The sequence below is a fragment of the Pantherophis guttatus genome, chromosome 12, assembly GCF_059756535.1.
Source record: "Pantherophis guttatus breed Tessera chromosome 12, ASM5975653v1, whole genome shotgun sequence".
Taxonomy (NCBI): domain Eukaryota; kingdom Metazoa; phylum Chordata; class Lepidosauria; order Squamata; family Colubridae; genus Pantherophis; species Pantherophis guttatus.
Genome location: NC_142074.1, coordinates 2,511,200 through 2,537,484, shown reverse-complemented (window position 1 = coordinate 2,537,484; position 26,285 = coordinate 2,511,200). Strand labels below are relative to the sequence as shown.

At 46.3% G+C, this 26,285-nt stretch overlaps 2 long non-coding RNA genes across 2 annotated transcripts in view; one reads left to right on the top strand and one right to left on the bottom strand.

The window, feature by feature from the left end:
• The window catches only part of LOC132711909 (uncharacterized), a 104,175-nt gene extending 80,219 nt beyond the window's left edge, over positions 1-23,956 (top strand). Inside the window, exons 4-5 of the long non-coding RNA XR_015729718.1 lie at positions 16,628-16,694; positions 23,068-23,956. This is a non-coding gene — a long non-coding RNA (uncharacterized LOC132711909). The remainder of the gene's footprint in view (positions 1-16,627; positions 16,695-23,067) is intronic.
• Positions 197-5,078, bottom strand: LOC148112203 (uncharacterized). The gene is made up of 2 exons (XR_015729662.1): positions 4,801-5,078; positions 197-3,585 (listed from the first exon to the last, which is right to left on the bottom strand). It is a non-coding gene; the product is annotated as an uncharacterized LOC148112203 (long non-coding RNA).
• Positions 23,957-26,285: the final 2,329 nt, after the last annotated feature.

Here is a 26,285-nt window from a genome sequence, read left to right as displayed (position 1 = left end):
AAGAAAGTAAGAAGGAAAGAGAAGAAAGAGGTGGTAGGTTTGAGGAGAAAGATTGCTGTACAATAAAAAAAGATGAAAGGGAAGAAAGCCAACCCCCCAAAAATATAAAGATATTAAGATAAAGAATGAATTGTTAAACTTTAAAGAATAAAAGAGAACAAACATGAATAAATAACAATAATTAGAAACACACATACAAACATACAATGTATTTTCTTTGAACAGAGTATTTGGCCGGTTCACAAATTTAAACATTGTTTAGTCATTTCAATTAAATTTACAATTTCTATATTTCCGTTTTGCCATATTTATTCCTTATCTATTTTTTTAAAAAAACCAATATTACCCTTCATCCTCATCTCTAATCTTAATCAAATTCAATTTTTCCCTTCTATTCTATATTATACCCCTTCCCATTGTCATCTATTTTTATATCCATCCTCACATAGGTTAATTATGTAATATTACAGTTGTTTAATATAAATTCAACATTTTAATATAAATCAATTAGTTATATAATTACCTTTTTTGTATATTAATCAATATGAACATGAATATTCCAATTATTTCCATGCAATCCAATTTCTTACAAATCAATTAATTATATTTACCAATAATAATAAACCAAATAATTTCCCCCATATATTCCTCCAAACCACAACTTAACCATTTCTGCTTTCAACACAATATACAATTAATAGTATCTCAATTATTACAATTCCCTAGTTAAATAGAGCTTTTTTTCTTTTGTGTTTTAAAATCTTGAACTCTCCTCTTTTTCCCTAAATTTCCCATTGTTTGCACCTACCTTTTCTGGTGAGGAAAAAGAAAAGAAATCTGCCTGCCTAATTTTCCAATGTTGCAGCAACAGCAAAGCCAACAGCCTGCTTTACTTTCAGTTTTGTTTTTCAGCATAGCTAGGGGGGAAAAAACTGCTCTAGCAAGCAAATAAGCAGCAGAGCCCTGAGCAAAACAGCTGAGAGCAAATCAGCTGAGAGTCGGGAGCCAATCTAATCAAGCGCTAATTAGCCTATGCTGAAGCTCTGCGGGCCAATAAAATTACAAAAAAACACCGAACCATTTGTTAAATTGCTGGCTCGCCTGCCCCTCGCCCACCACTATTTATTGGCAATAAATAGTGGTGCAGAGGGGCGCGGCAGAATCCCACCACTGGCTATAGGGCGGCCCTTTGAAGCCCCGCGGCAAGAATTTAAACAGTTTTTTTTCCTCTAGCTATCAGCTGGGACTCAGGAGGCAGCAATAGATTGGGGGTGGGACCAAATAAAAGGTAAGAATAACGTGGGGGGTGGGAGGGCGGGGTGGGTGGGGGGGAGAACCGGTTCGGTGACGTCATATCGTCACTGCTACTGGCTCAGCCGAATCAGAGCGAACCGGGAGGAACCCACCACTGACCATCTTTAGAGAAGAAATGATCAGTTCTCTCCGCTGTCTCTTCTGTAATGTTTGCATTGTTCTGGCATAATTCCTTCTGAGCCCGCTCCTGCCTTGAATTGTGAGCCTTTCCCTTTATGCCTCTCTCTGTATAAGAAGCAACTCTCTGTAAAAGGACTGGTGAGTTTAGCTCCTAGAATTAGAACTAAGGAGAAACTTCCTAACAGTGAGGACAATAAACCATGGAATGGCAATTGTGGGTGCTTCAACACTGGAGGCTTTTAAGAAGGGACTGGACAGCCAACTTGGCTAGAATGATACAGGCAGTGGTGGGATTCAGCCGGTTCGCACCACTTCGGGAGAACCGGTTGTTAACTTCCTGGGCAGTTTGGCAAACTGGTTGTTGGAAGAAATCATTAGGGCAGAGAACCGGTTGTTAAATTACTTAAATCCCACCACTGGATACAGGATCTCCTGCTTGAGCAGGGGCTGGACTAGAAGATCTCCAAGGTCCCTTCCAACTCTGTTATTCTATGTTCTATAAGTTTAAAAAGTGCCAGGAAATATAAAGAATGGGAAAATAGTTGTTTTCCTACTTAAACATTGGTAGGGAGGGCAAATTTGTATCACAATCTGATTCCCCCAGAATTCCCAGCCCAGAATGATGCTGAGAAATTAGTTGGTATGATGTGGCAGCAGGAAAGTCTTGTAGACCCTGTGAATGTTCCTGGAGATGCTTGAAGGCTCCAGCGGGGAGGCCTGCAAGAATGATCCAACTCTCCCAAGCCCAGAGAGTTGGAAGGAGGCAGCCTTCAACCCTTCTTCCAGTTGCTTCTCTTCTGCCAGGGGCTGTGAGATGAGTGCAGATCTGCCTCGGAAGAACTGCTGAGTCGGCCACTGACCTGGGGCATTTAACATTTATTTACTGCGCTCAGCACTGAATGCCATTTCGCTTATGTATGGCAAGACAAGCTGTGATGTTTGCTTTCCTAGGATGTGGGTGCTGCCTTTGCCCTTGGAGGAGTGCGGAATGATGGCTTGCAGTCAAAATTAATGCCTGACTTCTAGCCAAATTCCTGAGTCCTGCAGAAATGCTTGGCCTTTGCCTCAGTCCTGGCTCTCCGGCCAATTAAGCCTTATCTTCCAAAGACTCCATCCTCATTGCATTTTGACAGACAGTGTCTGGTCTGGGCTAAGAATCTGACTTTCCCATCCTGAAGACCCTTTGCTCCCCCTGCCCGCCACAAGCAGACTTCTTTTGCTACAGGATCTTTGTGTTGCCATGTGTTGGAGTTGCAAGCTGAGAAGAGCATGGAAAAGAGTTTGTCTGCCGAAAGAGGGCCAAGAAGACTTAGGAAGACATCTTAAATTGGTGTTTCCTTTCTCTCAATGGTCCTTCGTCAAGGAATCTTATCTCCATACTTACATACATCTCTGCCACTTCCTGCAGGCTATCATGCCCTTTTCTCCCCTCTTTCTAAGCCATCAATGTTTGGGGAAGGTGAGGCTTAACTGCAGAATCCTGGCTGTCCTATCACCATCATCATCACCACCCCAGCATTTGGGTGATGCCATCCCTGGGTTCCATTCTTGGACCAGCCTGGCTCTGAAATTCACTGGGCCTTATTCTTTCTCTGCACCTTCCATTTATGCCAGTCCAAAGTTTTCTCCTCCTTCCATGGCATCCTGCTGCTGGACTAGTCTTGCTTGGTTCTGAAGAAGCCTTAGTTGTCCCAGTTCAGCCTTGGAGAAAGGCCACTATGCTGAACTCTGGTTTCATCAAAGAGACAGCCCCTTCTGCAAGGGGCTTTAAAAGGTTCTCTTGCTTGCATCTTTCTGTCCTTCAGGATGTATGGAAAAGTTGCCCAGTTTTAAATTATACTTTTATAATTCTCTAATAATAGTTAAGCCACTGTTTGGTCTCCATTTATTCTGACTGCATGATCCTCATTAATTTCCTTCCCTCTAGTTTCCTTGGTCTTTTTTTCAGAACTAGAGATTTGGTTCATGGTCATTGACACAAGGTCCTCAGCTCCAGACATTTGTTAAATCACATAAATGATTCTGAGGTTGTTTTCTCCCATTTCAAACAGTTTTCTCTCCAGTGGGCTGACATACGGCACTTTTGCATCTCTGAAAAGGTCATTTTACTGCTTCCTCGTTGGTAGGGTGTCTATCAATGCACACTTGTGTCTGCAGGCAAAATAAGGAGATATATCAATCCATGGCATCTGAGTCTCTGTGGATTTTACTCCGCTAGTCATCACCGACTGTAGGGGGCGCTGCTTATCTCTGTTTCAAGACCATTGAGCTAGGCTGTCTGAAGACATTTCTGCAATTATGTGGCCAACATGATCGTGGTTACCTTCCCACTGAAGTGGTACCTATTTATCTACTTGCATTTACATGCTTTTGAACTGCTAGGTTGGCAGGAGCTGGGGCAAAAACTGGAGCTGACCCCATCACACGGCCCTCAGGCCTCAAACCTGGGCTACAGTCTTTTCAGCCAATAAATCCAGTGTCTTAACCACCCATCTAAGAGTAGAGGGCAGCTGGAACTGGAAAACTGCAGATTTAGGAATGTGTGGTTTGTAGGGAAGAGATGAGGCAATTCTGAATTGTGAACTCTATTTAACAGAGGATCTGCATCGCCAACGTCATTTCATCCTGGAGCTCCCATATTTATTTGTACAGTATAGCAGCGTGCCATAAAACCAACAATTAAAACATTTTACAAAAGCCATTTAAAACAATTAAATATAATTATTTTAAAGGTGACATCAGAACCCCATACATGATGCAGGGATCGCCAGACTTCCAGAAAAAAATTGAAATCCCCCAGGACGCAAAGCCTGAAGAATTCCACCAACCACCAAAGCACCTGAGGAGCTCAGGCGGGGGGGTTGCGACCCAGCAGGGAGACTGGGAGGACAGCCCAGCCCTTCTCTACTCAGGTTGGCTTTAGGAACTGAAAAAAGTGAGGATGCTTTTGTATTAGAGGATTTCAAATAGAGAATTCCCCAGATTTAAGCTGATTTTTAAAAATCGAGGGAATTTCAGTAGCAAAACAATATCCTGAAACTACGTACGATGTTCCAGAGCAGCAGGAATTGCTCCAGATTTCCCAATCCCCACTTTCCCAGCGTGCAACCGATCAGCCTTGCAAGGGGATCTCCTCCTTTCCGAGTGAAAAGCAAAGCCCTGAGCAGACTTGGGGGGAGCAAACTGGAGGAGGTAGGAAGAGCCTTGAGGTGCCTATCACACTGCCCCACTCTTCTGCTCACAGATCTGGCCAGGGCTTTGAAGGTAGAGCTGCTCTGAGGAGTCTCAGGAGTGCAACTAGCACTTCACGTCTTGACTCTAAACATCCCCCCAGCCGCTGGTTCGGCCCCCCTGCACAATGGATACCTGCAGAGGACTGAGCTCCAATCACAGCTGCTCCTCTTCCTCCCAGCATCTCTCAGGACCATTCAAAGCCTCTTTTCTGAACTTGCGAACTGGGTTTGACCCTTAGAGAGATTCAGCTTTAGCCCTGGTGGCGCAGTGGTTAGAATGCAGAATGGTAGGCTGACTCTGCCCACAGCCAGGAGTTCGATCCTGATAGGCTCAAGGTTGACTCAGGCTTCCATCGTTCTGAGATCAGGAAAATGAGGATCCAGATTGTTGGGGGGCCATATGCAAATGATGCTTCTACATTGGGTTGCGTTATCAGCATTTCCTCAGAACACTTGGCACTGAGACCAAGCAGGACGTGTTTCCATGTGCTTGATGTTTAAAGAAAATTTTCAAAGCAACAATGATTTCCCATGCTCCAGTGTGCCTGCCAAATAGGAAGGCTAAAATATTGCTTTGGTTCTGGGTGGAAAAGGAACAGAAATTAAATCAGAGCAGGATGGCCCATCTGCAATAAGTGTGCTCGCTAGCCTCAGTTTCAATGAAATCATTCTGATGAGTTATTAGAAGTGGGAGGGGCTGCTAATTGTACATTTGCTGTTAATTAATTGCCTCCTTTTTTCCCATGCTCTGAATCTCAGTGTTCAGTGTCCCTGGTGGCATCTAAGAAGAAAAGAATTGCCAGAGGGGGGTGGCTGGTAGAAGAGGAAGAGGGGGCTGCGATTCAGACAAAAGCTTCAGCTCAGAGTGAAAAACAGGGAGCATCTTAGGACTGGCAGCCCTCCCGCAAACAGGAAACAGGGCTAGATGAGCTAATTCTACTTGACTGTAAGGCTACATCAACAGAATCTTGCAGGTCTGATAGTACAAACTCCTCCTGTCCATTTTCCACTATTTGAACCATTAAGGCAGGTCCTTCCTTCCTCTGACCATTAAGCCACTGAGGGCTCCTGCCTCTCTTCTCTGATTGTTTCCTGGACAGCATCTCTTCCCCTCATCCCCCCACCTCCATTACCAGGACCAACATGTAGAGAATTTCCAGCTGAAAACCTGGGACTGGGTTCTAGTAAGCAGGCATTTCTTAATATGACACAGCCATTAAGAGACTGTCCACAGCATGTTCTATGTGAGTCCACCACCCAAATTCCATGTTTTACTCACAAAGGTGGTAAATTGCAATTCAAAAATGTCTCTAAATCTCTTCAGTTGGCTTGGGGTAACACTTCCCTCCACACTGTTATTGTCATGGTTGGGTCTTTATTTTTAAACAGCTCAAGATGACAACAAGGTCACGCATCCATTTTTGTCACTATCTTTGAATTTCAATATTGAATTAACCTCGCTTTCAAGGGAAAGCCATCGGGGTCCTTCACATCTAGGCAAAAAGGGAGCCTCAGTTGGGTAGATCAGTAGATCTGAAGGCCAGGAAATATTTTTTTAATCCAACTGGCTTCTCTGTATATGCATGTGAGAGGGATTTGAGGCGATGGACCTATTGATTTGTTTCATCAATTTTTGAAGGCACCCAACTCGACAGGCGACCCTGGGTGACAAACAATTACAAAATAAAAACAATTGCATCATAAAGAAACACAGAAATTAAAATACTTAGTAGATGAGAAAACTAACCCAACCAACAGTGCTAATACAGCCAGGAAAGAAGTCCTTTCTTAGGCTCAGAACTGCCAGCCCATCACCTCCACCCTGGAGCCAAGCTGATGCCAGAGATCGCCCTCCAGCCCCAGATGGGTTCTGGTAACACATGCCAGGTCAGCCCTTTAACCCATGATCAAGTCATGGATGAGGGTGCCTTATTATAGATTCACTTGGCACTCAGCAGCAGCAGACAACTGAAGGCCTTGAAGGTCTCCAAATGGAACTCAGGAATGGGACCAGGGGATGGAATGGACCACAAGTACATGAAGCCTGCAGTAGAGCACCTGAGAATGGCCCATCCCCTGACTCCTGCCGTATCTCTCCCTTCCTCTTACCCATCACTACTGAGATGCTATGAAGAACGATTGCAGGAACTGGGTATGTTTAGACTAGTGAAAAGAAGGACTAGAGGTGAGATGATAGCAGTGGTCCAGTATTTGAGGGGCTGCCACAAAGAAGAGGGGGGCAACTTATTTTCCAAAGCAACTGAAGGCAAGACAAGAAACAATGGATGGAAACTAAACAAGGAGAGAAGCAACCTGGAACTAAGGAGAAACTTCCTGACAGAACAATCAACCGGTGGAACTGCTTGCCTCCAGAAGTTGTGGCTGCCCCAACACTGGAGGCTTTCAAGAAGAGACTGGACAGCCATTTGTCTGAAATGATATAGACTCTCTTGCTCAAGCAGCGCATTGGACCTCCAAGGTCCATCCCCACTCTGTTATTCTATGTTATTGCCCACTTCCATTTCTCCTTGCACTCCCTTGTGCAAATTAGTCCATTCCCAGACCTAGTCCCCAAAAATCCTAAGTCCAGAAGAACTTCTGCCAACCTCTATTAACCATGGACTGGAATGGAAGTGGTCTGGCATGGGACCATATCTACTTTTTCCCCCCAAACTGAATCATTGACTTCCATGTCAGGAACGTATTTGCCATGTTTGCTCAGAGAAACAAGGAATGAACACAGAACATGGAACAATAGAGTTGGAAGGATTGGAAAGAGATGGGAGCTCCCTTAAGAAGGCTTCCATGATGGGGCTGATCTTGTCTTGGGTCAGGATTCTAAGCGTGTGGACTTGTGTGAAGCTGTCAGCAGGTGTGATCACCTCTTTTGCTACAGGGAGAGTGGATCCACGCCTGCTCAGATGCCTCTGAGCCATCCAGGGGGAAAAGCTCTATCTCTCATCCAGAGGGGGGAGGATGGGCAAGAGTCGATTTGCCACATGTGCAGGGATCCTGACTCAAAATAAGTGACCAGCAACATTTGGTCTACATTAACGAGTGTTTGTTTTGAAATGCAGATAGCTTTAAGGAACAGTGGAAACAGGCAGTTCTTCTGGCTCCATTTTTAATAACTTTACTAAAGACATATATCCTTTTTCTTCATTTCAAGAGACATTTTGCTGTAGCTTAAATGGACTCTAAATAAAAGCAAACAAGTCATAATTTAAAAAGGGTCAACCCTCTTTCTCATAACATCAATAAGGATGAGGGGCAATTGAAGACATCTCCAAGTACTTAAGTTCTCTCTTTTGGAAGCAGAAGATTGTTCTGAAAAGAGCTGAAATGATGGCACACAGAATACGTGGCAGTGAGGTTTCATTTATGGTGGACCAGGGCACCTTAGAAGGAATTTCTACCACCCGGGGCCAAGTTCCTCAGCTTCCAAATGAGACAGTGATGGATCCTTAACAGTGCTGTTGGCATACAACATAGAATAACAGGAGGTCATCTAGTCCAACCCCCTGCTTGAGCAGGAGTCCCTATACCAGTGATGGCTAACCTTTTTGCCCGCGTGCCAGGAGGGGGGCAGGGGGGTTGCATGCATGCATGCCCACACCCATAATTCTATGCGAAAACAGGCCATTTTTGGCCTCCGGAGGGCCTCCTGGGGGTTGGGGAAGGCCATTTTCGCCCTCCCCAAACTCCTAGAAAGGCTCTGGAGGCTGGGGACAGCAAAAAATAGGCCTTAAAGTCCCACCGGAAGTTGGCAAACAGGCCATTTTTGGCCTCTGGGGGTTGGGGAAGGTTGTTTTCGCTCTCCCCAGACTCCTAGAGAGGCTCTGGAGGCTGGGGACAGCAAAAAACGGGCGTTCCCCACCACTCCCCACTAACCAGGTGGGGGTCTTGAGGGTTTTCTAATTTCTTACAACACTTTAGTAGAATGGAGAGCCATCCTACGACAGGCAGCCGAAGCACCCGAGGGAGGCCCAGAATCTCCCATGAGAAACTGTGCTGGTCGTTGACGGTAATCAAGATTTGATTTAATGTTCTGCTCTGCTTCCAGCTGAGCACTGATTTTCTCCTCTCAGCCCCACAGAACACCTGAGCCAGCTCCCTGGCATGAAGTGTTTTGAATGCAGGTGCTATCCTCTCTCCCACGGAGCAGAAAGAAGAAGAAGAAGGAAAAAAAAACTCTTTGGAATAAGCTCCGCTGAGACGATGGACAGGTTTGTTTGCCAAACAACAGACTGATGAAAAAGGATTAGTATTTAAAGAACAGCATTGCTCTGTGTGACGGGCATTAAATAACCATCTGATCTGTCTCCTGCCCAAACGCCTCCCTTTGCTCTGTCAATTTTATCCTTCGTTTTCTCTTTCACAATAATTCATCTGTTCCACAATCGTATCAGTGCTGGAAATAGGAGCCCCCTAGCACCGAAGGAAGGTGAGAAGAAGACCAAGCACCAGATCTTTCGGAGAGGATAAAGCAAGGGCTAGAATTTCCCAGAATGCAACATTCTTTCACCAGAATCAGAATAGAGCTGGAAGGGACTTTGGAGGTCTTCTAGTCCAACCCCGTGCTCAAGCAGGAGAACCTATACCATTCCAGACAAGTAACCGTCCAGCCTCTTCTGTCCCTTGCTTGGCATCCATCTTTCAGGCAATGGGCTCTGAGAGGTTTTCTTCTGCTCAGACTGCTGTGCTCCCCTCCCCTCCCAGGAAAGGCCATTCCTCATTCCGAAACCTGAGCAGCCCAGGAAAGCTCACCGCTCCCTTCCTCCTTCCCTACCACATCTCTGCCCAGCTCAGCAAATTGAGCTCAGTGGTCGGTCAGGCGGGCCTGGGGGATGGGAGTGTCATCCAGCTCCCGCCAAGCCAGCAAATTATCCAGAAGCTTCACCATGGAAGATGTCATCTTTTCTGCAATCAAGAAAGATAAATAAGCTATTAAAGGCCAGAAGCAGAAGCCCCTTGCAAGGCTCCCTGCCAGAGGACCATTTGCTGTTATGGGGAGGTGTCAGACCTGCCCCAGTCCGATCCCTTAGGGAAGAAAAACCTTCAGCTCCATTTGGTTAAAGCAAAGGGTTCTTTTACTAAGAGTGTCGGTTGCAGTCAAGTCAAGCCAGCTCTGAAAGCACCTCGTTTGCTGGACACAAAAATAAAATGTAAGTTTGCCCCCAGCACCACCCCACCCCCCCACCCCATGACCAGTCCATTTCCAGCCAACCACGACAAAATGTTTTGAGAACTCCGAGATGTTTGGGGGTAATCCGTATATTTCTCAGGATGCCTGGCTGTGGGATACTGGTACAAACAGGATCTGCCTGCTCTAGTCCTTATCCCATCATTCCCCACCTTCTGATTTCCTATCACGTACACACAAAGCTTTATTGCCCTTTCATCCTCCCAACCCCCTTCTTCTTTTTATGCCAAGATGCCTGTGAGGCTCCCAAACTAAGGCATGCAGGTTGACCCGAGAGGGCCAATTAAGACCCTCCAACGTGTTGGCTGCAGCTTCCTTGCAGCAGGAAGTCCTTCAAGCCTCTGCTGGTTTGCCAAAGGGCTTTGGACGGTCCTGGTTCCACTAATCTGCTGGTGTCCAAATATTTAAGCACCGGAGCACTTTTTTTCCCTGAATGTAAATGGAGATTTCCCAGAAAAGACCCTTGAAGAGACAAAAAGCAGCAGATTGTGAGGAAACAGACCCAACTGTCTTCTCTAGGCAATTTTGAGATTGCAGAGGAAAACTCCTGCAGCTACTCCTGCTGCAGGATCTCCAGGTTCATCCAACGGCCCTAGAATGGGTGTCAGCAACCTGCGGCTCCAGAGCTGCATGTGGCTCTTTCGTCACCCTGCTGGGGCTCCCTTTCGGCTGAACCCACCACTGGCTGGCCCCACCCCTCGCTCTCCCCTTCCAGTCACTCATATAATGTGACTGGGTAGGAGTGAGTGAGTGACATCGAGCTGGCCACACCCACCCAGATTTTGTGGCTCCCTGTGTTTTCTTTTCTGTGAGAAATGGGTCCAAATCAGGGGTGGGTTCTATTTACCTTTACTACAAGTTCACAACCAGGTGCATGTGCTCGCTTTGCACGCACGTGTGCTCTTCTGAGCATGACCAGAAGCATTTTGAAGACATCGGGGTCGGTTTTACTACCGTTACTATAGAACTGGTGTGAACCGGGGGCAACCCACCACTGATCCAAATGGCTCTTTGAGTATTTAAGGTTGCAGCTCCCTGCCCTAGAACATCACCCCATAAGGTCCCCCCCACCCCCAAATCAAAGTCTGAGAATAAAATAGAAGCAGATGTTCTGTGAAGAAATCCTTAACTCCCCAGCCTCCGAAGAGCCATTTTTCCAGACTCACTTCACCCATTTATTGTTTTTTCAGGATAGATGACAAAAATAAATTCATAGAATCTCCAGATTGGAAGGGACCTTCAAGTCTTCTAATTCAGCTGCTGCTCCTGGCAGGAATCCTCGGGGCTCTCCATCTCTTCTTGAAAACCTCCAGTGATGGAGAACCAGAAGTCTAGCTTTACCTGGTTGCTAGGTAACATGGAGCTAAAGGAGCCAATTCAATCTGTCCTCTGTTTTTTATATATTTTGGAAGGTTTCAGGACTGGCTTACTTCTGGTGAACTTCTGTAACATTGTTAACCTGCTCAAATTGATTTTTTTTCTATGACATCCCTTCCTTTCCTCTTTGCCACAGAGCCCAGGGAGGCACCACACGAGATGGACCCCTGGCTGCCCCTTTGCACGAAAAGCAGGTTCCTCTGAACTCTGACTGATGCAGCCAGTGGGGTTTGCTCGGTTCTAGCAGCATCTCACAAGTCAAGTTAATCCTTCAGGCATGGCAGAAATAAAGTGGGCCCACCAACATTTCAAGACCTGGTTTTGCTGTTGCAATCAAAATCTTTCCTACATGAACAAAATTCATAAAACATCAAATGATTGTTACTGTAAAAACATGAAAGGGCAGGTGCTGACATAAAAATCAATTCACCCTAAACATAGAAAGTGAAGAATTTTGAGAATTTAACCTGAACAAAATTGCTCACATGCAACATTAAATCTAAATCAGATTGTTTAAAACTGGAAGCTGGTTGAAGTTTCTCCTCCTTGGGAAAGACTCAAGCCCAGGAGCTGCAGGAGCTATTACTTTCCACAAGTGATGCCTTCTATGCCTCGGTTGCTCCTGTCATTTCCACGCCTTCTTTGCATGAAGGTGGACTCCTGAGGACTTCATGGTCCATGCAGTTTCCTGGCTGCAGTACGTATGTGGTTTGCCAAAGTCAGCAGGAAACTGTACCTCACCACTTTCTCTGGAATTGGAAGCTAAGTAGAGTTAGACACTTGAGGGCAGGACAAGGAGTAAGAGATGGAAACCTATCAAGGAGAGATCCAACCTAGAACCGAGAAGAAATTTCCTGTCAGCAAGGACAATTAATATGTGGAATGACTTCCCTCCAGAAGTTGTGGATGCACCATCACTGGAGGATTCTTAAGAAGATATTGGACAGCCATTTGTCCAGAATGATATAGGGCCATGATGGTGAGCCTATGGCACGTATGCCCAAAGTGGCACGTGAAGCCATGTCACCTGGCACATGCAACTTTGCCTGTTTGTCTTCTGGGTTTCTGGTGCACGTGTGCATATGATGATCAGCTGTCCTTCACGCACATGGCAGTGCTGAAATCAGTGTGCATCTGTGTGCTGGCCAGCTGATTATCGGGTGCGCATGTGTGCCAGAACCTGGAAGTTTATTTATTTATTGGTTCGATTTATATGCCGCCCTTTTCTGGAGACTCAGGGCAGCTTACAATGTGTTAAGCAATAGCCTTCATACTTTGGTATATACCTGCTTAGTAGGGCTTTCAGCTCCCCCCTAAGCGGTGTTCTTTTTTTTATATACAAAGTCAGCTTATTGCCCCCACAAACCGGGTCCTCATTTTACCTACCTCGAAAGGATGGAAGGCTGAGTCAACCTTGAGCCTGGTGAGATTTGAACTCACAATAATTGCAGGCAGCTGGTGCTACTTAACAGTGCTTTAGTCTGCTGCGCCACCAAGGCTCTTCCTTGTTCAGCTTTTCCAGAGCGTGATCCCTTCGTGCGCACGGCAGCACCAAAACCCAGTATGTGCATGCATGCTGGCCAGCTGATTGGTGGGCGCGTATACACACTAGAACCTGGAAGCTCAGCTTTTCCGGAGTGCGGCCCTGATGAGCACGCATGCACGCAAGACGTTTCCACGCAACCTTTTTGCCATCGCTGGTATAGGGTTTCCTGCTTGATCAGGGGGTTGGACTAGAAGGCCTCCAAGATCCCTTCTGTTATTCTGTATTTTATAGGCCTGGTTAATACTTGAGAAGAAGATCTAAGGAATCCCACAGCTCAAGGCTACATTATGAGGTAGAAGAAGCACCTTAGAAGACAGCAACCAATTTCTGTTTTGTTATCCAAAAACTTTGATTTTAATGTGTCTGTGAGATTACCTGGGTGCAAGTTAGAGTCATAGAGCTGGAAGGGGCCTTGGAAGTGTTCTAGGGCAACTCCTTGTCCAAGGCAAGAGACCTTATTCCCTTCCAGACAAACGGTTCTCTAGTTTTTTCTTGAACACCTCCAAAACGTCAGGAGGGAAGTTGTTTCACTTATTAATTCTTCTTGATTTCCAGGTTGGATCTCCTTCTGAGCAGCTTCTTGACAACTAGTTCTTGGAGGAGGTTTGAAACCATTTTCCTTTACAGAAAAAATCTTCTACATTTTTTGATCATTAAAACTGGGTTTCTTGCCCTCGTTGCAAGTAATTGGAGATCTGTATCTGTAAAAAGAGTGTGGAACTATCAGCACTTTTCATGTCATATTTTGGGGTTCCCAGTTTGGAGCATTGTAATCCTCAAATTGCATTGTTTTGATCCTTCCATCTATTATGAGAGACTCCGAAAGTGTTTTGCAGTTTTCCAAAACTGACAACTCAATTGCTGGACAAAGAAAAGTAATATAAAAAAAAACATTAAAGAGAACACTGTCGAGCGAATGGCTGGAATGCATTTCACAAAGCCTGCGGTTTTTTCCAGTTACTCTCCCTTTAATTACATCCACAAAAACTCAACATTCCAGCCTCCAGCGTGTCGGAGGCACATGCGAGCACAGCTAAGGGAGAGTTGACCAAAATGAGTAGCAGCCATCTCTGAAATATTCACCCGTTTGTTTTTCCTATTCTTGTATGTTCTATTCATTTATTTTATGGGTTGCAATTGCAAGCAATCCTATTAATAATCCTCCCTATTCAAATGACTGAAAGAAAAGTTGTAGGACAATAGACTGGAAGTGTGAGAAAGAACTCAAAAGGTGATAACGGTTAATAACAATGAATGGGTAATTCTTGTTCACATACAAAGTCCAGATAAGACTTCCGGCAGGGAGAATTGCCCGGCGCTTCAGTGCTGCTCTTTGTATTGGAGTAGAGGGGGCGCGATGCCACAGTGGCTTAATGACCCTGGAACTGCTGGCCAGAAATTGTCTGCACTCCAGCGGTCCGAGTTTGGCTCTGTGAGACAGGGTGAGCTCCTGCCACTCGCTCCATGGCTCCGGCTCCCCCGGCCGTTCGAAAGCATGCAGTGTTGCAAGTAGATAAATGGGCATCACTTTGGTGGGGAAAAGCTAGCTTTGTTTGTGTGTGTGGAGAGCAGAAGCTGGCATGGGACCTGGCTGGACGCGAGGCAACACAACATGAAGCAAGGCTGGCAGAGGAGCCTGGAAGAGCCAGCAGCTGGTGTAAGTTAGTTTGCCCCCTGCGGTGCACCAAGGATAAGCACGCAAGTGCCAAACATAATAAACTAGCAATTTTGGCTGCCAGGACTGCATTGTGTGTCTAGCATTTGTAGATTTCCCTGACATTGTATGCCATACGCTAAATAACAATAACAGGGTAGAAAGTTTAATAACCCCCTTCCATTTTTATGACCCACAGGTGTGCATTCCTGATTTCAGAATTTTACAAAAAATGAAGATATTTCTAATCTGGGCCAGCACCTTCTTCCTAATTAATGAACTGTCTCTCTCCTTACCCCTCTCCATAAAAGTAGTTTGGGCAGTGTAGTCATTGGGCATAAAGCACCATAGGAAAGTATATGAAAAAGTCATTTTTTCAGATAACAAAACTATTTGTTTTGTGAGCAGCAGTTCTGGTCAAGGTTTTTCTAAATAAAGTTTAAGGATTATGCCAGGGGGCAGGCATCAGAGATTTCTCCTTATCAACTTTTCCCACAGTGTGCATAGTTCAACAGGTTCAGAGAAAAGAACAGATTTAAAAAAATATGTATTTATCTAATAGAAAAGGGGTATTTTCTCACCCATATTTACAGGGAAATGGCTGGAGAGGGAGGGGGAGCTCTCATATGCTCAGAATAGAAGAAGCTCTTGGAAACCAAGCAGTGAAGAAGGAAGAGGACCTTCTTGGAGGTCCAAGTGCTGGAATCCGGATCCCTTGGCAAGTTACTCTGAAGGCTGCAGCCCTTGGCTCAGGAGGAACCATTGCCTGGATGAACTGAACTCATTTCGACTCCTAATTAGCCCTTCCCTTTTTTTCTTTGCCTCCTGTTCAATTCCCCTCCACTATAATTTCCACCCAGTTTTTCTTCCCCTTTCTTTCATTTTTTTCTCTGTGCAGTCTTCCCTCTTCATTTTGTTTCACCAACACCTTTTTTTGAGGGGAGGACGAAGCTGTTAGGAGGAAAGCTATGTGTGTGGGATCTATGTGTGAGAGAAGGGGGCATGGGGAATGGATGGTTTGTGCAATAGGACTCCATTTTATAAATTAAATATTGGGGAGGGGGACTACTGACAAAAATGGGTACGCAAACCCAAATATGTCACTGGTCCCATTTATGCGGTGGCAGGAAAATGTCTCCAGTGCCTGTTACAGCTGGAGATGGCCACTGTAGGCTCATCAGGTGAGGAAGTGTTCCAATATCTGAGGGGCTTCCACAGAGAGGAGGGGGTCAAGCTATTTTCCAAGGCACCTGAAGGCCAGACAAGGAATAATGGATGGAAATTGAACAAGGAGAGATTCAACCTGGAAATAAGGAGGAATTTCCTAACAGTGAGAACCATCAACCAATGGAACAGAAGTTGCCTTCAGAAGTTGTGGGAGCTTCATCACTGGAGGCTTTCAAGAAGAGACTGGACTGCCATTTGTCAGAAGTGGTGTAGGGTCTCCTGCTTGGGTGGAGGGTTGGACAAGATGATCTACAAGGTCCCTTCCAACTCTGTTTATCTGTAGGAATCTGTAGAAGGCAGACATCTGTCCAGCTGTCTCCTTTTTGTCTCCTCTGCCAGATCCAAAGCATATGAATTCTTCTTCCTGTGGGTGGAGATGCTCAGAGAAAGCTGGGAGGCTCTTTCTGCAGGCAGGCAAACAACAGCAGCAGCAAAAGGAGAAGACCCCCAGTTGAGACCCACCTGGGCTCTACTGGGTTTGGCAGGGTTCAAATGACTTGCTTCATGAGTCGTGCAGGATTACGCTGCAGGGAGTTGAAGCGGAGAGCTGGGCAAAGCTGAGCCGGCCCATCCAAAGTCTCCTTCTTGAATCCTTGAAGTCTCCTTGCCTTGTAATGCTGGTCAGCAGCCCCTGCTGGTCTCCCTCTATGGCTCTCTTGCCAGCCATAAAAGTACAGAATGTTATTTTACAGCACACCGTTTGAAAACGCCAGGAGACATTCTAAAGAGACAGGCCAAACCACAAGTCCACATGTTGGAATGTCTCTATTAGCACCGTCCTCACATGCTTCTGACTCTACATCGTCTCATGTGGCTTGCTGATATAGTGATGGATCTAACCCAATAACTCACGAGACAGAGTAATGTCTTCAAGAAATTCTTTTATTGCAGGCCTGGATTGTTCCTAGGCCCATTCCTCTGATAGCAACTGACCTTTTGTCCTTCTCTTGCAGGTACACATCTGGAACTGCTGGATGGCCTCGTGGTGAGACCTCTTATACCCAGGGGGAGGAGTCAGAGGTAAGGTGGGGTGATGGGATGTGTGGTTGTGTTAACCCTTGCAGGACTGTGAGGGGATGTGACCTGAATGGGTTAGACATTTAACCGGACACTTGCTAAATCCTGAACTTGGAGGGAGTAATGCTTTATTGTAATGTTTCAATCCACAATCTGCCCAGAACGTGTAAGCTATTTGAGAAGGGAGAAGGGAAGGGGAAAAGTGTTGCCGGTTCCCCAAAAGACTACAAACCCCCAGCTTTTGTGGTGTTGCTGGACATAAGTGGCGGAGACAGGGCCAGCCCCAAGGGCCGATCCAGCAGCCAAATGCTCCGAGTAGGCAGCCCAACCCTTATATAGCAAGGGAAAGCAAGAGACAAGCCAGCGAGCCCCAAGTAGTCAGCTCAAGAGCGAAACTGATCAAGTGGCCGGAAGGAGACAGGCAGGGACTTGGTGAGATTCTGCTGATATTAACAGAACAGAACATATTAACAGAGTTGGAAGGGACCTTGGAGGTCATCTAGTCCAACCCCCCACCCAAGCAGGAGACCCTACACCATTTCTGACAGATGGCAGCCCAGTCTCTTCTCAAAAGCCTCCAGTGATGAAGCTCCCGCAACTTCCGAAGGCAACTTCTGTTCCATGGGTTGATTGTCCTCACTGTCAGAAAATTCCTCCTTATTTCTAGGTTGAATCTCTCCTTGTTCCGTTTCCATCCATTATTCCTTGTCTGGCCTTCAGGTGCTTTGGAGAATAGCTTGACCCCCTTCCTCCTCTCTGGGGCAGCCCCTCAAGTATTGGAAGACTGCTATCATGTCTCCCCTGGTCCTTCTCTTCACTAGACTAGACGTGCCCACTTCCTGCAACCATACAGGAGCAGCTTCGGAAGCCTCTTTGGCCTTTGGGCAGTAGAACCAAAGCTGCAGAGGGTTCCCAGCCAGATCACTGAGATCCAGTTGGAGAAGCCTCCCTTCCTCACAGGAATCATTCTGATCCCCTCCCAAGAGCCATCTCCTGCCCTGGGGAGGAAAACACAAGCCTCTCCCAGGCACTGGGCATCGGCCCCCTTGAGAGAAAGGGCACCCCTGGCATTTGGGCAGTGGTGAGCTTGGCTTCATCTTAATTTAAGCAATCAAAAGTAGATTTATTATGGCAGTGGCTCCCCCCAGATTGTCTCCTCAGGGCCATGTCAAGCACCAGAGAAATCAGAGGATCCAGGCAGGTCAAAGATTTATTGGAAGCTTAAGCTCTCTACAAGAATCTGAACTACTAACAGCCAAAGCAATTTTGGTGCTTCTGGCTGAGACAGTCCAAAAGTCATGGCCGGCTCTGGACATTGTGGCACCCGAAGCAAATTCCTTTTCTGGGCTCATCTCCCAATTTTGTTAGGAATTCAAAAAGAGGCTTGTTACTTCATTCTATTTAGCCCTCAAGCAGGTACGCTGACTCACAGAGGGTGTTCTTACTGCTTTTTGCTCTTTTTGTTGCACTATTTCGAAGTCTTCAGTTCTGGCACACCCAAGTCATGGCGCCCCAGACCATGCCAACTCGGCCACAGCCTGAAGCCAGCCTTGCTGAAAGCTTTGCTGTAGCCCAGGGGCTGAGGAGACCAGGGCTCTGATGGTGCGAGGGCTGCAGTGGGGAAGGGATGGTGCTCCCTGCAGAATTCTGCCCCGTAGACCTCTAGTATAAACCCAGAAGGAACCATGTTTGGGCAGGCAGAAGGGTCCTGTTTGCAGCACCCTGACTCTTCTTCCTGCACAAGAATTTCTGCACAGCTGTTCACTCTGTGCAAGCCCCGTGTGACGGATAAGATACATCTGAATTTTTGGTAGTGTTTTGGCCTCACTTCCAGGCTCGGAACTCAGAAATTCTCCCGCCCCAAAGTGCACCCCTTCCCTGAAGTTTGGTTTGCTTGGCAGCATGGCTGAGAACACCAGATCTGGCGCAACCCGTCCCACTGCCCTCAGGTCAGGAGCAGAAGGGAGAATAAAGCAGTCAATGCAAATGTGCTTCTTTAGGAGGAGAACTGCCAGATGCTGCCCAGTTTTTCTGATCTGATGAGCTCTCATTTTTTCAGCTCTAAATTTTGCAGATAGTTTAGGTTGGTTTCCAAACTGCCTGAGGCTCCTTTTTATTCCTACTCTGCACATATACTGCATGTATAAATGAATTCATCCAGCTGCAAGATTGAGCCAACGGCTCAGAAAGTTACTTGGGCTGTAAGGTGCCCACCATAAACCTCCCCACTTCAAAGCAGCAGAAGCAGCCAAGGGGGGGTGAGGACAGGCAGGGAGTCACCAGCAGGAGGCATCATCCTGCAAGAGGCGCAAAGCAGCTGGACCCTGAGGCTTCGGGGTCTCTGGTCCACTGAGAGGTCCCCCCACTTTAACCTCTGTGATCCCCCCCTCCTCCTCCTCTCCTCCTCCTCCTCCTCCTCCTCCTCTTAGACAAGAAAAACCAAACGTACAAATACTGATTAGGTAAAATTTGGCTCAATAGCAGTAATTGGGAAGAAGAGCTTGGGCTGCTAGTAAACAACCACTTAAATATGAGCCAGCACTGCCAGTGTTGCAGCTGCCAAAAAAGCATGCATATATATATGCATATTCTTTCTAGCCAGGTTCCACCTACATAAGCTAAGTTGTTCCACAGCCCTAGTTCTGTGAAATCTCACAGAAGATTTCACAGAACTAGGGCTGTGGAACAACTTAGCTTACGTAGGTGGAACCTGGCTAGAAAGAATATGCACATAAAAGCCTACGAAAAAGAAAAAGACACACACACACACACACACACACACACACACACACATATATATATATATAAAGATGTAGCGCCTCTAGAAAGAGTGCAGAGAAGAGCAACAAAGATGATTAGGGGATTGGACGCTAAAACATATAAAGAACAATTGCTGGAATTGGGTATGTTTAGACTAGTGAAGAGAAGGATTGGAGTGACATGATAAAATTGTTCCAATATTTGAGGGGCTGCCACAGAAAAGAGGGGAGTCAACCTATTCTCCAAAGCATCTGAGGGCAGGAGAAGAAGCCACAGATGGAAACTTTTCAAGGTGAGATCGAACCTAGAAGTAAGGAGGAATTTCCCGACAGTGAGAACAATTAGCCAAGGAAAGAACTTCCCTCCAGAAGTTGTAGGGGCTCCATCACTAAAGGCTTTTAAGAAGAGACTGGACAGCCACTTGTCTGGAATGGTATAGGGTCTCCTGTTTGAGCAGAGGGTTGGACTAGATGACCTCCAAAGTCCCTTCTAACTCTCTTATTCTGTTATTCTGTTCTCCTCCCCCCCCTCCTCCTTTTTGGTGGACCTTTTCTGAAAACTTGCAAAACAGTGAACTTCATAAATCTCAGTGTCATGCTGGAGATATTTCCTGCTCGGAGGCTTTCACAGCATCTGCTGGTTTGAAGTTGAGTTTTTATTTGTCCTGTGGGCCCCATTTCTTTCCAGCCTGAACTGTTTATCCCTGCCCTGTGGCCTCCAGGAGGCTTTATCTCTCAAAAAGGGTACTGGTGAAAGAATAATAATTATGATTGGTACAAATATAGCTTTCCTGTTTCTCAGGCAAGAAGAGATTGCACCAATGAGGGAGAGAAGGCAGGACTGAGCTAGCTGGGTTTGTCCTCATCAGGATCTTCTGGTGCTCCAAAGCCTCATTGGTGAGAAAAGAAGAAACCCAGAATTTGTAGAAAATCTTTGAAAATGCATGCCTGGGGAAAGTCAGGCAGGATCCATCATGCTCCACCAGGCCTTCTAGAAACAGAAATCTAAGAAGCCAAGGAAAAGGGGTAATTTTGGACAGACTAGCTTTTATTAACACCTCTCTGAGCTGGAATTCTACAGGAAGGTCCAGAACTTCCAATTACAACTTCCCTACATTTTCCCATGGCATCTTCTTCTTTTTTTCTCTCCATGAGAAAGCAAGTGAGAGAGGAAATATGGTTCTAGGGGTAGATAAAGATAGTCCCTTGTCTCAGAGCACTCTCAGCATTAGCTAAGCTACGCAACTTTTAGCCAAATCCAGCATTAAATCTGTGGAAACACATTTTGCAAATACTGCCAATTTTGGTCTTGCATCTCTGTTAACTCTGATTTAGCTCTGATGCTACCCCATCTTTTCTGCATGCAAGTGGAATCCAGGCTTTTCACAGAGCTTCAAAGGGCTGCCACAGCCTCAAATTCATTAGTCCTATCTTGACAGAAGGACAGATTGCTTCACCATGGGTTCTGCTGAGTTTGAGTCATGGAAGCCTCTGCCAGGTTGGCTGCACGCAGTTCTTAATGTAAGAGGTTGGATACCCATCTAGGGATAAGGGACAGATTATGGCAGCCTCAATACCTTCCACTCCAAGTGATGGAAATCTGAAGTCCCTGATCTTTCTTCTGAAGGGAATTTGATAATATCTTCTTCCCTCATTTACATTTTTTACTACCAGTTCGGCAAACCAGTAGCCTTTTTTACTACCGGTTCAGGTGAACTGGACCGAACCGGGAGCATTTCACCCCTGGAATTGTGTCTCTCAGTCCTCCATTCATTGGTATTCCCCAGCTTCTTGCATGCGCATGGAGGCATGTTGCCTAACATCAAGGGTGCTTCTGGGAAGTGAGTACTTGCATTAGACAAATATTGCAGCAGCCTGAATGACAGGCACAAAGACGCAGGCCCACACCATGAGTTGACTTCTTTATTGTTGCAATGCCTATTTGCAAGAATGCTCCCAGATGGACTGCATTCCCTTGGGAACGATCAGATAAGGCTTGGGCGATTCTGGGGAAGATCAGGCCTGCTGTTCTGCTTTCTGCCATGCAAAGACTCTTAAGCTCCGCCCCTTCCTCACACCTTTCGATTAAGTGTGTTGCACATGTATGATGTACAACAAACATAGGCATATAGTTGTTAGTTGCGAAGTTGTGTCCGATCCATCGCGACTCCATGGACAACGTTCCTTCAGGCCTTCCTGTCCTCTACCATCCCCCGAAGACCATTTAAGCTCACGCCTACTGCTTCAATGACTCCATCCAGCCACCTCATTCTTTGTCATCCCCTTCTTCTTTTGCTCTCAATCTTTCCCAGCATTAGGCTCTTCTCCAGTGAGTCCTTCCTTCTCATTGGGTGGCCAAAGTATTTGAGTTTCATCTTCAGGATCTGGCCTTCTAAAGAGCAGTCAGGGTTGATCTCCTCTAGAACTGACCAGTTTGATTGCCTTGCAGTCCAAGGGCCTCGCAGGAGTCTTCTCCAGAACCATATTCAAAGGCCTCAATTCTTTGGCGCTCAGCCTTTCTTATAGTCCAACTTTCACAGCCATACATTGCAACTGGGAAAACCATAGCCTTGACTATACACACTTTTATTGGCAGGGTGATGTCTCTGCCTTATAGAATGCTGTCTAGATTTGCCATAGCTTTCCTCCCCAGGATCAAGCATCTTTTAATTTCTTGGCTGCAGTCCCCATCTGCGGTGATCTTGGAGCCGAGGAAAATAAAATCTGTCACTACCTCCATTTCTTCCCCATCTATTTGCCAGGAATTGAGCAGGACGGATGCCATGTTCTTAAATTTTCTTAATGTTGCGTTTCAAGCCAACTTTTACACTCTCCTTCTTCACCCGCATCAAGAGGCTCTTTAGTTCCTCTTCACTTTCTGCCATTAGAGTGGTATCATCTGCATATCTGAGGTTGTTGATATTTCTCCCAGCAATCTTAATTCCAACTTTTGATTCATCTGGTCCTGTCTTTCTCATGATGTGCTCTGTATATAAGTTAAATAGGCAGGGTGACAATATTCAGCCTTGCCGGACTCCTTTCCCAATTTTGAACGTAATCAGTGGTTACGTGTCGTTCTCACTGTTTCTTCTTTTGACCCGCATATAGGTTTCTCAAGAGACAAATAAGATGGTCTGGTACTCCCATCTCTCTGTTAAAAAATTCACAGTGCTGATCTTATTGCAGGCTCTAATATAATGTCAACATTAGAGTCACTTTCTTACCAATGTAAAGAAAAGATCATATATGCATCGACAAAGCAGGGTAGGGGAAATCATGAAATGGATCAGAAGAAAGACCAGCTCCAGCAAACATACAGTGCTATCAATACTCCATTAATGTTATGGGTCATTTTAGCCTAGCCAGACTCAGTAGGAAGCAATCTCAGAGCAGAGTAAACTACAATAGTGGGGTGAAGCTGGGGGATTCTAGCTGGGTTGGTTGCCCAAAGCTCGGCCTGGCATTTCCTTCCCTGAAGATTGAGGGGGAATCTAATTGAGACATCCAAAACAGTTGGCAGGTATTTTGAGGGCCACCAGCCCAAATCTATAACCCCATCAAGAGCTGTTGGGACAAGTGGAAACTCTCACTTTCATCTTTGCTCCTTTCCCTTCCAGCTACTCTGGATTTCTTCAGTCTCAACGTCCTACAAGGGCCCAGGAAGAGGCAGGCATCTCCAGATGCAGGGAAGCAGGTGGCAAGAATTCAGCTCAGGAAGCTTGAGTGAGAAATACTAATCAAATTATAAACCGTGGCCCTGCAGTTTAACTGAATGGGTTGGAAAAGCTCCTGGAGGCCTAACCCCTTGAAGACCCCAGCTCTCTGCTCAGCACCCAGAGGCCTGGTTCATGGCCGTAGGGCTAACAACACAGAAGCCCAGGCAGCCTCCCGACCCTCACTTTGATCCTGAGGGAAGAGAGGGAACTGAGCTGGTCAGGAAGATTAGCCCAGCCTTCCACCCCTTGACCAAGCACCTTTTCTTCTGGGGTGGCCAGGAATCCAGGATGACCTTGAGGATTATTCCCATGTCAGGAATCCAGTTTCATCCTTCTCAACTATACGACTTCCTGAGGTAAATTTGTGCCAATTCCTCTCCTATCTGAGTTGCACCCATGAAAAACTCCAGAGGAGAAAAAGCTCTGAGCCTCAGGAGGAAAGGCAGGGTAGGAGAGATCCTCAGACACCCCCCCCCCTCCCTCGCTTCTGGGAGGGGGAGCTGCTGCCCTTCCCACCTTCCTTTTCCACTGTGCAGATGTGAAGAATTAGAAGTCATAAAATCAAGGGCAGAAAGTGAGCCAAGCTTGTCTGCTGGAGAATTGATGCAAACCTCCTGCTAGACGCAGGCAGGCAGCGTACGGTATTTCTGAAAAAATGCAAATATTACAAAATACCTCTAAGCCTCCAGTGACCTCATTCCAAAGGAAACCAAAACCACCCACACCCTTGAAACTCCACGGGGGGGAGATGTAAAACTATGTTCCTACTTCAAAGATGATCTTTCAAACTGTCTTGTTATTGCTGATGATCCTTTATGGGGAAACCTCGGACCTGGGTGCGACCATTTTCAAATGCAGTGGTGGATGGATGCATAACAGAAGGTTTCCTTGGTGCGTCTCTAGAGAAACTTGTAAGAAGGCCTCCTTCTTGGCCTGGTAGGTTCCTATGCACACAGGGTGATCTGGGTGAGGTACGTCCCCACATACTGTAAGGTTTTTCCATCTGCATTGTAACATCACAAAACCTTTTCTACACAACTCTGCACCACCTCTGAGTTCATCGAAACAGGAATGTGGCAGAATTGTTTCTTCATCACCCCCTTCCATCCCCAGCATGTTCTTGAGTCCTGATCAACTGCTGGTCCATTCTGTGTGCACTGAGAAAATTACCTATTCAGCCTTCGCTGGAAAAAGCCCATTGGAGCAGTAGTGAAATCCAATTTTTTTTACTAGCGGTTCTATGGGCATGGCTTGGTGGGCGTGGCAGGGGAAGGATACTGCAAAATCCCCATTCCTTCCCCACTCCTGGGGGAAGGATATTGCAAAATCCCCATTCCCACCCCACTCTGGGGCCAGCCAGAGATGGTATTTGCCGGTTCTCCAAACTGCTCAAAATTTCCACTACCGGTTCTCCAGAACCTGTCAGAACCTGCTAGATTTCATCCCTGCATTGGCGCCATGTCACAGAATCAGAGTTGGAAGGGAAACTCCACCATCAGGTGACTCCAAAAGATGACGGCCCAGTCTCAGGTTAAAAACTTTCAGTGAGTTTTCCACTCACTGACAGCTCTGACTGTCTAACTAATTCTTCCTCATGTCTAACTTGTATTTACAACCCAGATGTTCTAGCCTTCCTGAGAAGAAGTCCAAGCCCTCTACAACATTGACATCCCAATGGGTATTTGAAGATGCGTCCTTTCTTGAGCTTCTGTTCTTCAAGCTGAATATCCCAAGGTTTCTTCTGGTTCCCACTCTTTTCGCCATTTTGGTAGCCCTTCTCTGGACTTGCTCTAGATTTGCCAGAGGTACAAGAGAGGGAGATTAGCAGCTGATGCCCACCAGTAGGGATTGCATTAATGCTTGCCAGAACATTAATAGGACCATGACTGGCCATAACTTCCTTTATCTGAGGTGAATGTCAAACAGACAAAAATGATTTTGCTTGGAATTCTTTCTGTCTTTCTGTCAGGCCCTCAACTATGGAAAGGGTGTTTGTATCCCTCGGCCACCCTTCTACTCCCATATGTCCCCCCTCACCCATCAGATGGTCTCTTGCCTGATTTGGGCCAGAATACAATGTCCCCACCCCCCTCTCCCTTTTAAAAATTTCATTTCTGAGTTTGCTCTGCAAACAAGGCCATTATGCTCTCATGATTCACAAAATATCTCCAAGAGAGGGGGGGGAGGGGCAAGGCCTGTGGTTCTGCTCCTCCCTCACTTTCACACATGCCTTCTGCTGAACTGCAAAATAGGTGATTCCCCAGAGGATCCTTCTTGGCTGAGTCTGCCTGACTTCTGCGAAGGGGTGAAAAGCCTCTGCTGCCATCTAGCGCCCACAGCAGGCACTCCCAGGGACAGCAAGGGCTGTGAGAGTCCGTTGGAGAATTGGGAAGGGGGAAGGGGGGGTGCTTTGGGGTCTCATGTCTGGTTGGCTTTTGCTTTAAAGCAGAGGTCTTCAAACTTAGCAGCTTTAAGACTTGTGGACTTCAACTCCCAGAATTCTCCAGCCAGCTATCCTGGCTGGAGAATTCTGGGAGTTGAAGTCCACAAGTCTTAAAGCTGCCAAGTTTGAAGACCTCTGCTTTAAAGGAACTGGCACAAAGGGCCCCTCATTGGACCGCTAAGTGCCCAGGAAGGGCAGTCTGTTGGCCAGCCTCTCTGTTAGCTCTGCCGTGGGATGCCTTCTCAGGGCCACTGGCTGCTTTGTGCACTCTAGAAAGGCTTCAGAGGATGCTCCTAGAGTGAACAACGATGGCTTGCAAAGGATGAACGGAGGCTTCAGGTAACGCAGAATGCTTCCTTGAGCATTGTGCTGAGAGCTCCTTGAAACTCGAAAATTGCGATTCAAATTTGTTTCTCAGCAGCAGCAACATTGCAGCCTCGCATGGCCTATTTTTTTTTTTTGGTCCCTTTGAGAATAGCTTGAGGCACAGAGATCCACGAGTTAAGCTTTTAAACAGCAACAGAAGAAACATCACTTATTACTGTCTATAGAAGCTCTGCAGGAAGATCCCTGGCAAATTTAGATAAATCTTGTAAAGCTACTGACACAACTGTGAAAACAGGCAAAGTCATCTCAGACCTGGTCTGTTCCTCCCCCAACTGGCTTGTAATTTTAT